Source organism: Arachis stenosperma, chromosome 1 (genome assembly GCF_014773155.1).
Source record: "Arachis stenosperma cultivar V10309 chromosome 1, arast.V10309.gnm1.PFL2, whole genome shotgun sequence".
NCBI classification, from domain to species: domain Eukaryota; kingdom Viridiplantae; phylum Streptophyta; class Magnoliopsida; order Fabales; family Fabaceae; genus Arachis; species Arachis stenosperma.
The window spans coordinates 107,336,487-107,348,700 of record NC_080377.1 but is presented as its reverse complement, the minus strand read 5'-3'; the positions used below and the strand labels follow the sequence as shown (position 1 = coordinate 107,348,700).

The following is a 12,214-nucleotide window of genomic DNA, read 5'->3' as shown; positions in this document are numbered from 1 at the left end:
ACACCAAACTTAAAAGGTTTGCTCGTCCTCGAGCAAAAGAAGAAGGACAGAAGGGGAAAATAGAGGAGATAGAAGGTGTATGTGTTTCGGCCTAGGAGAGGGGAATGTGTGTATGATGTGTGAAAATGAAGGAGTGAAGAGGGGTATTTAGAGAAGAGATATGGAGGTGATTGGTGAAGGGTATTTGGGGAAGAGTGTTGTAGAAAGGTGTGAAAAGGAGAGAGAGTGAGTTGAGGTTGGTGGGGATCCTATGGGGTCCACAGATCCTGAGGGCTCAAGGAATTCTTCATCCCTGCTCCAATTGGGCGTTCACAACGCCTTAGAGTGCAATTCTGGCATTTAAACGCCAGTTTGCTGCCCTGTTATGGCGTTTAAACGCCAGTTTTCCTTCCTGTTCTGGTGTCTAAACGCCAGTTTGTTGCCCTGTTCTGGTGTTTAAACGCCAGTCTGGTGCCCTATTCTGGCGTTTAAATGCCTAGAAAGGTGCCAGATTGGGCGTTTAAACGCCTCTTTTGCTACCCTTACTGGCGTTTAAACGCCAGAAACGCCAGTTAGTCCTTCCTCCAGGGTGTGCTGTTTTCAATGCTATTTTTTATTTTTTTTCTTTATTTTTGTAATTGTCTTTGTGACTTCACATGATCATCAACCTAAAAAGAAAACAAAATAATATAGATAAAATTAAAATAAAATTGGGTTACCTCCCAATAAGCGCTTCTTTAATGTCAATAACTTGATAGTGAGCTCTCATGGAGCCTCACAGATGATCAGAGTATGGTTGAGATCTCTCAACACCAAACTTAGAGTTTGGCTGTGGCCTTCCAACACCAAACTTAGAGTTTGAATGTGGGGGCTCTGTATAACTCTGCATTGGGAGAAGCTCTTCATGCTTACTCTCTATGGTTACAGATGGAGAACCTTGAGTCTTTACCACAAGGCATTCTTCATTCACATGAAGGATCAACTCTCCTCTGTCAATATCAATCACAGCTCTTGCTGTGGCTAGGAAGGGTCTTCCAAGGATGATGGATTCATCCTCATCCCTCCTAGTGTCTAGGATTATGAAATCAGCCAGGAAGTAAAGGCCTTCAACCTTCACTAGCATGTCCTCTACTAGTCCATAAGCATTTTTCATAGATTTATCTGCCATCTCTAATGAGAATTTGGCAGCCTATACCTCATAGATTCCCAGCTTCTCCATTACAGAGAGTGGCATCATGTTTATCCCTGACCCCAGGTCACACAGAGCTTTCTCAAAGGTCATGGTGCCTATGATACAGGGTATTAAGAATTTACCAGGATCCTGTTTCTTTTGAGGTAAATTTTGCGGAACTAATGTATTCAGTTCATTGGTGAGCAAGGGATGCTCTTCCTCCCAAGTCTCATTACTAAATAGCTTGGCATTCAACTTCATGATTGCTCCTAAATATTGGGCAACTTGCCCTTCAATAATGTCTTCATCCTCTTCAGAAGATGAATAGTCATCAGAGTTCATGAATGGTAAAAGGAGGTCCAATGGAATATCTATGGTCTCTGTATGAGCCTCAGATTCCTTTGGTTCCTCATTAGGGGATTCCGTACTAATCATTGGACGTCCCCTGAGGTCTTCCTCATTGGGATTCACATCCTCCTCCTCCTCTAAGGTTTCGGCCATGTTGATTATATCAATGGCCTTGCACTCTCTGATGATTGGATTTTTGATGGTTTAGAATTTTATAAATGAAATCTCGTTGCAAGTATAGTTTTTAAACCAACACTAATCCTTTCATACAAAAATTTGTTTGTCACAAGTAACAAACTCCTAAAATCTATAAACTGAAGTATTAAACCTCGGGTCGTTCTCCTTAAGAATTGTAATGAAGTGTCTTGTTATTGGTTATGAGTTATTTTTGGGGTTTTGATAATAGGCATGAAAAATAAATGGCAAGAAAGTAAACTAATGGCTAAAAAGGTCTTGGCAAGGGTTGGTAGTCAAGGATCTCTATCCTAATCACTAACCACAATATGAGAATTGGCAAGGATTAATCTCATTAAGTCATCCTCTAACTAGTAGTAAAGGAAAGTTAAATGAGCTATATCAACCCAAGTCCATAAGTCTTAATTCTCCACTAATCCAATTAGTGAGAACTAGAGTCAATGGCTCCCAATCATCAATCACTTGGACATTAGTAACTCAAGAGTTTCTAAGTTACCTCTCCAAGCCAAGAGCATAAAATTCTATTCTAAAATCCAACCAAGCATTTCATCAAACACTTGGAAGGCATAAAAGGAAAGCATAGTAAAATTGCAAGAAAAGTAAATCTACACTACTCAATTGCAAGGAATTAAACAACAACAAATCAAATGAACACAATTATTATGAATTACCTCTTATTGAATTGAAAGAGAATAGGAGGAACAAAAGTAGATCTATGGTGGACGAAATTGTGATCACTTGTTATTTTGTTTATAAAGGATGTATACTCTTATGGCACTGTTTATTTTCTTCACAACTCCGTTCAACTAACCAGCAAGTGTACTGGGTCGTCCAAGTAATAACCTTACGTGAGTAAGGGTCGAATCCACAGAGATTGTTGGTATGAAGCAAGCTATGGTCACCTTGCAAATCTCAGTTAGGCGGATTAAATATTGATTTATGGGTTTCGTAAATAGAAAGAAATAAATAATAAAAAGGATAGAAATACTTATGTAGATTCATTGGTAGGAATTTCAGATAAGCGGAATGGAGGTGCTGTAGAGCTCACGGACGCCTGCTCTCCTATTCCTTCTACTCAATCTTTCTTACTCCTTTCCATGGCAAGCCTTGTATAGGGGTTCACCATCAACTGTGGCTACTTTCAATCCTCTCGGGGAAATATCCTATGCGGCTGTCACTCGCACAGCTAACCAGTCTGGAGGCATCACCCATGGTTGATGGCTACATCCCATCCTCGCAGTGAAAGCTAATGCTCACGCACTCTGTCACAGTACGGCCAATCACCGGTTGGTTCCCTCCCCTACTGGAATAGAATCCATTGATTCTTTTGCGTTGTCACTACGCCCAGCAGGTTACAAGTTTGAAGCACGTCACAGTCATTCATTACCGGAATCCTACTCGGACACCACAGACAAGGTAGACTTTCCGGATTCCAAGGATCCTACTCGGAACACCACAGACAAGGTTGGACTTTCCGGATCCTCATAAATGCCGCCATCCATCTAGCTTATACCACGAAGATTCTGTTGGGGAATCTAAGAGATACACATTCAAGCTTGTGTTGCATGTAGAACGAAAGTGGTTGTCAATCACGCGCGTTCATAGGTGAGAATAATAATGAGGGTTATCTAACTCATTACATTCATCATGTTCTTGGGTACGAATGAATATCTTGGAATAAGAATAAGATAGAGACCGAATAAAAGAAGATAGAATTGCATTGATACTTGAGGTACAGCACAGCTCCACACCCTTAATCTATGGTGTGCAGAAACTCCACCGTTGAAAATACATAAGCATAAGGTTCAGGCATGGCCGAATGGCCAGCCCTCTCCATGATCAAGTGACCGAATGAATAAAGAGTTTAAAGTGGTCAAAAGATGTCTAATACAATAGATAAATGTCCTATATATACTAGACTAGCTACTAGGGTTTACATGAGTAAGTAATTGATGCATAAATCCACTTCCGGGGCCCACTTGGTGTGTGCTTGGGCTGAGCTTGATCAATCCACGAGCTAAGGCATTTCTTGGCGTTGAACTTTGAGTTATGACGTGTTTTGGGCGTTCAACTCCGGATCATGATGTTTTTCTGGCGTTTAACTCCAGACAGCAGCATGAACTTGGCGTTTAACGCCAAGTTACGTCGTCAATCTTCGAATAAAGCATGGACTATTATATATTGCTGGAAAGCTCTGGATGTCTACTTTCCAACGCCGTTAAGAGCTTACCATTTGGAGTTCTGTAGCTCCAGAAAATCCATTTCGAGTGCAGGGAGGTCAGAATCCAACAGCATCAGCAGTCCTTTTGTCAGCCTTTTTCAGAGTTTTGCTCAAATCCCTCAATTTCAGTCAGAATTTACCTGAAATCACAGAAAAACACACAAACTCATAGTAAAGTCCAGAAATGTGAATTTAACATAAAAACTAATGAAAACATCCCTAAAAGTAGCTTAAACTTACTAAAAACTATGTAAAAATAATGCCAAAAAGCGTATAAATTATCCGCTCATCACAACACCAAACTTAAATTGTTGCTTGTCCCCAAGCAACTGAAAATCAAATAGGATAAAAAGAAGAGAATATACTATAAAGTCCAAAATATCAATGAATATTAATTTAATTACATGAGCGGGACTTGTAGCTTTTTGCTTCTGAACAGTTTTGGCATCTCACTTTTTCCTTTGAAGCTCAGAGTGATTGGCGTCTCTAGGAACTTAGAATTTTGGATTGTGTTATTGAATTTCCTAATTTAAGCATGTTGATTCTTGAACACAGCTACTTATGAGTCTTGGCTGTGGCCCTAAGCACTTTGTTTTCCAGTATTACCACCGGATACACAAATGCCACAGACACATAACTGGGTGAACCTTTTCAGATTGTGACTTAGCTTTGCTAGAGTCCCCAGTTAGTGGTGTCCAGAGCTCTTAAGCACACTCTTTAGCTTTAGATCACGACTTTAACCATTCAGTCTCAAGCTTTTCACTTGGACCTTCATGACACAAGCACATGGTTAGGGACAGCTTGATTTAGCCGCTTAGGCCTGGATTTAATTTCCTTAGGCCCTCCTATCCATTGATGCTCAAAGCCTTGGATCCTTGCTTTTTAAAATTTTCGCACCTTTTTCTCTCTTTTTTTTTTTCACTGCTTTTTCTTGCTTCAAGAATCAATTTCATGATGTTTTTCAGATCATCAATAACATTTCTCTTTGTTCATCATTCTTTCAAGAGCCAACAATTTTTAACACTCATAAACAACAAGATCCAAAGACATATGCACTGTTCAAGCATTCATTCAGAAAACAAAAATCATTGTCACCACATCAATATGATTAAACTAAATTCAATAATAATTTCGAAAATTATGTACTTCTTGTTCTTTTGAATTAAAACATTTTTTCTTTTAAGAGAGGTGAAGGACTAATGGATTTTATTTCATAGCTTTAAGGCATGGTTACACACTAATGATCATGAAAGAAAGACACAAAACATATAGATAAACACAACATTAAAAACCGAAAACAGAAAGAAATAAAGAACAAGGAATGAATCCACCTCTAGTGGCGTCTTCTTCTTGAAGGACCAATGATGTTCTTCAACTCTTCTATGTCCCTTCCTTGCCTTTGTTGCTCCTCCCTCATTGCTCTTTGATCTTCTCTTATTTCTTGGAGAATGATGGAGTGCTCATGATGTTCCACCCTTAATTGCTCCACATTATGGCTCAAATCTTCTAAGGAGGTGTTAAGTTGCTCCCAATAGTTGTTGGGAGGAAAGTGCATTCCTTGAGGAATTTGTTGATGATGAACTTCCTCATGTTCTCCTTGAGGGCCGTGAGGAACTTCTCTTGTTTGCTCCATCTTTTTCTTGGTGATGGGCTTGTCTTCTTCAATGGAGACATCTCCTTCTATGATAACTCCAGCTGGGTAACATAGATGGCATATAAGGTGGGGGAAGGCTAGCCGTGCCATGTATGAAGGCTTGTCAGCTATTTTGTAGAGTTCATTGGAGATGACTTCATGAACTTCCACCTCCTCTCCAATCATGATGCTATGAACCATGATGGCCCGATCCACAGTAACTTCAGATCGGTTGCTTGTAGGGATGATGGATCTTTGAATGAACTCCAACCATCCTCTAGCTACAGGCTTGAGGTCCAGTCTTCTTAGTTGGACTGGCTTGCCCTTGGAGTCTACTCTCCATTGGGCGCCTTCCACACATATGTCCATAAGGACTTGGTCCAACCTTTGGTTAAAGTTGACCCTTCTTGTGTAGGGGCGTTCATCACCTTGCATCATGGGTAAGTGAAACGCCAACCTCACATTTTCCGGACTGAAATCCAAGTATTTCCCCCTAACCATTGTGAGATAATTCTTTGGGCTTGGGTTCATACTTTGGTCATGGTTCCTAGTGATCCATGCATTGGCATAGAACTCTTGAACCATTAGAATTCCGACTTGTTGCATGGGGTTGGCTAAGACTTCCCAACCTCTTCTTTGAATTTCATGTCGGATCTCCGGATACTCATTTTTCTTGAGCTTGAAAGGGACCTCAGGGATCACCTTCTTCTTTGCCACAACATCATAGAAGTGGTCTTGGTGGCTCTTGGAGATGAATCTCTCCTTCTCCCAAGACTCGGATGTGGAAGCTTTTGCTTTCCCTTTTCTTGAAGGAACTCCGGTCTTGGGTGCCATTGATGGTGAATGAAAAATAAAAAGCTTAGGCTTTTTTTACCACACCAAACTTAAAATTTTGCTCGTCCTCGAGCAAAAAAAAAAAGAAAAGAAGAGTAGAAGAAGAAGAAGAAAATATGGCAGAGAGGGAGAAGAGAGGGTTCGGCTATGTAGGAGAATGTGGGGTTTGTGTTGTGTGAAAATGTAAAAGAAAAGAAGGGTATTTATAGGGAGAGGGGGGTATAGGTTCGGCCAATTTGGGTGGGAATGGGTGGGAAATTGAATTTGAATTTGATGGAGGTAGGTGGGGTTTATGGGGAAGAGGAGGTTGATGTGAATGGTGAATGGGGTAATTGGGAGGAGGAATTGAGGTGATTGATGAAGAAGATGTTGGGAATTGTGACATGGGGAATCACATCACAAAACTAGGATTGGGAAGTAAGGTGGGAATATGTTAGGTGGGGATCCTGTGGGGTCCACAGATCCTGAAGTGGGGATCCTGTGGGGTCCACAGATCCTGAGGTGAAAACAAATACCATTCCTTCACCATATAGGCATGTAACATGCCTTCATGCATCATTCTGGCGTTCAAACGCCCTTTGATGCACGTTCTGGGCGTTAAACGCCCATGTAATGCATGTTTCTGGCGTTGAACGCCAGTTTCATGCTTGTTTCTGGCGTTCAGCGCCAGATTGTCCTCTGTGTGCGCATCCTGGCGTTTAACGCCAGGTTGTTGCTTGTTTTGGGCGTTCAGCGCCAGAATGGTGCTCTGTTCTGGCGTTGAACGCCGGCCAGATGCACCTTCTGGGCGTTGAACGCCAGCCCGTGCGTCCTCCAGGGTGAAAATTTTTTCTTCTGTTTTTGACTCTGTTTTTAATTTTTTTTGATTTTTTTCATGACTCCTCATGATCATGTACCTAATTAAACATAAAAATAACAAGGAAACAAAATAAAATAAAATTAGATAAATAAAATTGGGTTGCCTCCCAACAAGCGCTTCTTTAATGTCAGTAGCTTGACAGTGGCTCTCATGGAGCCACAAGGTGATCAGGTCAACTTAAGTGTGATATTCCCAACACCAAACTTAGAGTTTGGATATGGGGTTTGGACACCAAACTTAGAGTTTGGTTGTGGCTTCACAACACCAAACTTAGAGTTTGACTGTGTGGGCTCTTCTTGACTCTGAACTGAGAGAAGCTCTTCATGCTTACTCTCTTTTGTCACAGAGGGATGGCCATGTGCCTGAAACACAAGGTAATCCCCATTCAATTGAAGGACTAACTCACCTCTATTGACATCTATCACAGCTCCTATTGTGGCTAGGAAAGGTCTTCCTAGGATGATGCATTCATCATCTTCCTTCCTAGTGTCTAGGATTATGAAATCAGTGGGGATGTAAAGGCCTTCAACCTTTACTAGCACGTCCTCCACTACTCCATATGCTTGTCTTATGGACTTGTCTGCCAATTGTAATGAGAACAAGGCAGGTTGTACCTCAATGATTCCCAGCTTCTCCATTACAGTGAGTGGCATAAGATTTATTCCTGACCCAAGATCACATAGAGCTTTTTCAAAGCTCATGGTGCCAATGGTGCAAGGTATTAAGAACTTGCCAGGATCTTGTTTCTTTTGAGGTAGAGTCTTCTGAATCCAAGTATCAAGTTCACTAATGAGCAAGGGAGGTTCACTTTCCCAGGTCTCATTACCAAACAGCTTGGCATTCAGCTTCATGATAGCTCCTAAGTACTGAGCAACTTGCTCTCCAGTCACATCTTCATTCTCTTCAGAGGATGAATATTCTTCAGAGCTCATGAATGGCAGAAGGAGATTTAAAGGAATTTCTATGGTCTCTAGATGAGCCTCAGATTCCTCAGGATCCTTAATAGGAAATTCCTTCTTGCTTGAGGAACGTCCCAGGAGGTCTTCCTTACTGGGATTTTCGTCCTCCTCCTCCTTGGTGCATTCGGCCTCTTTGATTAAATCAATGGCCTTGCACTCTCCTTTTGGATTTTCTTCTGTATTACTTGGGAGAGTACTGGGAGGAGTGTCAATGACTTTCTTACTCAGCTGGCCCACTTGTGCCTCCAGATTTCTAATGGAGGATCTTGTTTCATTCATGAAACTAAAAGTGGCCTTTGACAGATCAGAGACTATATTTGCTAAATTAGAATTGTTTTGTTCAGAGTTCTTTGTCTGTTGCTGAGAAGATGATGGATATGGCTTACTATTATTCAGCCTGTTGCGTCCACCATTGTTAAAGCCTTGTTGAGGCTTTTGTTGATCCTTCCAGGAGAAATTTGGATGATTTCTCCATGATGAGTTGTAGGTGTTTCCATAAGGTTCACCTAAGTAATTAACCTCTGCCATGGCAGGGTTCTCAGGATCATAAGCTTCTTCAGAAGCTGCCTCTCTAGTACTGTTGGATGCATGTTGCAATCCATTCAGATTTTGAGAGATCATGTTGACCTGTTGAGTCAACACTTTGTTCTGAGCCAATATGGCATTCAGAGCATCAATTTCAAGAACTCCTTTCTTCTGAGGTACCCCAGTGTTCACGGAATTCCTCTCAGAGGTGTACATAAACTGGTTGTTTGCAACCATGTCAATGAGTTCTTGAGCCTCTTCAGGCGTTTTCTTCAGGTGAATAGATCCACCTGCAGAGTGGTCCAATGACATTTTCGAAAATTCAGAGAGACCATAATAGAATATATCTAATATGGTCCATTCTGAGAACATGTGAGATGGACATCTCTTGGTCAGCTGCTTGTATCTTTCCCAAGCTTCATAGAGGGATTCACCATCTTTTTGTTTGAAGGTTTGAACATCCACTCTCAGCTTGCTCAGCTTTTGAGGAGGAAAGAACTTATCCAAGAAGGCAGTGACCAGCTTATCCCATGAGTCCAGGCTATCCTTGGGTTGTGAATCCAACCATACTCTAGCTCTGTCTCTTACAGCAAAAGGGAAAAGCAAGAGTCTGTAGACTTCAGGATTAACTCCATTTGTCTTTACAGTGTCACAGATCTGCAAGAACTCAGTTAAAAACTGGTAAGGATCTTCAGATGGAAGTCCATAAAACTTGCAGTTTTGTTGCATTAAAGCAACTAGTTGAGGCTTAAGCTCAAAGTTATTGGCTCCAATGGCAGGAATGGAGATGCTTCTTCCATCAAACTTGGACGTTGGCTTTGTGAAGTCACCAAGCATTCTCCTTGCATTATTATTGTTATTTTCGGTCATCTCTTCCTCTTGTTCGAAATTTTCTAAAAGGTTGCTTCTGGATTGTTGTAATTTGGCTTCTTTTAATTTTCTCTTCAGAGTCCTTTCAGGTTCTGGATCAATTTCAACAAGAGTGCCTTTATCCCTGTTCCTGCTCATATGAAAGAGAAGAAAACAAGAAAAGAAAAAGGAATCCTCTATGTCACAGTATAGAGATTCCTTTATGTTAGTAGAAGAAGAAAGGGGTAAAAGAAGAGGGGGAGACAAAGAATGTAATGTAATGGAAGAAACACAACTGTGAGGATGGCAGAGATGTGAGATGAGATGTTAGGATATGAATGAAGAGAGGTGAAGAGAAGTGTTAGTAATTAAATAATTAAATAGAAGAAGAGAAGAGGAGGGAGGTTTCGAAAATAATTTTGAAAAAGAAGTTAGTGATTTTCGAAAATTAAAGATAAAATGTAATTAAAATTAAAATTTAAAACAAAAAGAATTTTTGAAAAAGAAAGGGAGAATTTTCGAAAATTAGAGAGGGAAAAGTGGTTAGGTGGTTTTGAAAAAGATAAGAGACAAACAACAAGTTAGTTAGTTGATTGAAAAAGATTTGAAATCAAAATTTTAAAAAGATAAGAAGATAGGAAGTTAGATGAGATATTTTGAAATCAAATTTTGAAAAAAATAATAAATTTTTTGAAAAAGATAAATTTAAAAAGACAAAAAGATTTTTACGAAAAAGATATTTTGAAAAAGATTTAATTGACTTAACTAACAAGAAACTACAAGATAAGATTCTAGAATTTAAAGATTGAACCTTTCTTAACAAGAAGGTGACAAACTCCAAATTTTTGAACCAATCACATTAATTGTTAGCTAATTTTCGAAAATATGGTATAAAGATAAGAAAAAGATTTTGAAAATATTTTGAAAAAGATTTTTGAAATTTTCGAAAAATAGAAAAAAATAAAAAAGATATGATTTTTGAAAAAGATTTTGAAAAGATAAGATTTTTAAAATTGAAATTTTGACTTGACTTGTAAGAAACAACTAATTTTGAAAATTTTTGACCAAGTCAATCCCAAAATTTCGAAATTTTGGAGGGAAACAAGGAAAAGATATTTTTTTTGATTTTTAAAATTTTTTAAAGAAAAACACAAAAATGACCCAAAACATGAAAATTTTGGATCAAGGCACAAGATGCATGCAAGAATGCTATGAATGTCAAGATGAACACCAAGAACAGTATGAAGATCATGATGAACATCAAGAACATAATTTTGAAAAAATTTTTAATGCAAAGAAAACATGCAAGACACCAAACTTAGAAATTTTTAATGCATGGAAAATATGAATGCAAAAATGCACATGAAAAACAAGAAAAGACATAAAACAAGAAATCATCAAGATCAAACAAGAAGACTTATCAAGAACAACTTGAAGATCATGAAGAACACTATGAATGCATGAAATTTTCGAAAAATGCAAGAAAAATTTTTAAAAGCATGCAATTGACACCAAACTTAAAAATTAACATAAGACTCAAACAAGAACATAAAATATTTTTGATTTTTATGATTTTCTAATTTTTTTGGATTTTTATTATTATTTTTTCAAAAATATAGTTTTGGAAAAACGAAAAATAAAAAGAAAAATTTGGAAAAAGATTTTTGAAAAGAAAATTACCTAATCTGAGCAACAAGATGAACCGTCAGTTGTCCATACTCGAACAATCCCCGGCAACGGCGCCAAAAACTTGGTGGACGAAATTGTGATCACTTGTTATTTTGTTTATAAAGGATGTATACTCTTATGGCACTGTTTATTTTCTTCACAACTCCGTTCAACTAACCAGCAAGTGTACTGGGTCGTCCAAGTAATAACCTTACGTGAGTAAGGGTCGAATCCACAGAGATTGTTGGTATGAAGCAAGCTATGGTCACCTTGCAAATCTCAGTTAGGCGGATTAAATATTGATTTATGGGTTTCGTAAATAGAAAGAAATAAATAATAAAAAGGATAGAAATACTTATGTAGATTCATTGGTAGGAATTTCAGATAAGCGGAATGGAGGTGCTGTAGAGCTCACGGACGCCTGCTCTCCTATTCCTTCTACTCAATCTTTCTTACTCCTTTCCATGGCAAGCCTTGTATAGGGGTTCACCATCAACTGTGGCTACTTTCAATCCTCTCGGGGAAATATCCTATGCGGCTGTCACTCGCACAGCTAACCAGTCTGGAGGCATCACCCATGGTTGATGGCTACATCCCATCCTCGCAGTGAAAGCTAATGCTCACGCACTCTGTCACAGTACGGCCAATCACCGGTTGGTTCCCTCCCCTACTGGAATAGAATCCATTGATTCTTTTGCGTTGTCACTACGCCCAGCAGGTTACAAGTTTGAAGCACGTCACAGTCATTCATTACCGGAATCCTACTCGGACACCACAGACAAGGTAGACTTTCCGGATTCCAAGGATCCTACTCGGAACACCACAGGCAAGGTTGGACTTTCCGGATCCTCATAAATGCCGCCATCCATCTAGCTTATACCACGAAGATTCTGTTGGGGAATCTAAGAGATACACATTCAAGCTTGTGTTGCATGTAGAACGAAAGTGGTTGTCAATCACGCGCGTTCATAGG

At 39.4% G+C, this 12,214-nt stretch overlaps 1 non-coding gene across 1 annotated transcript; it reads left to right on the top strand.

Annotated features, from left to right (window-relative positions):
* Positions 1–9,094: 9,094 nt before the first annotated feature.
* LOC130951000 (small nucleolar RNA R71) lies at positions 9,095–9,198 on the top strand. The gene has a single exon (XR_009073794.1). It is a non-coding gene; the product is annotated as a small nucleolar RNA R71 (small nucleolar RNA).
* The last annotated feature ends 3,016 nt before the right edge of the window (positions 9,199–12,214 follow it).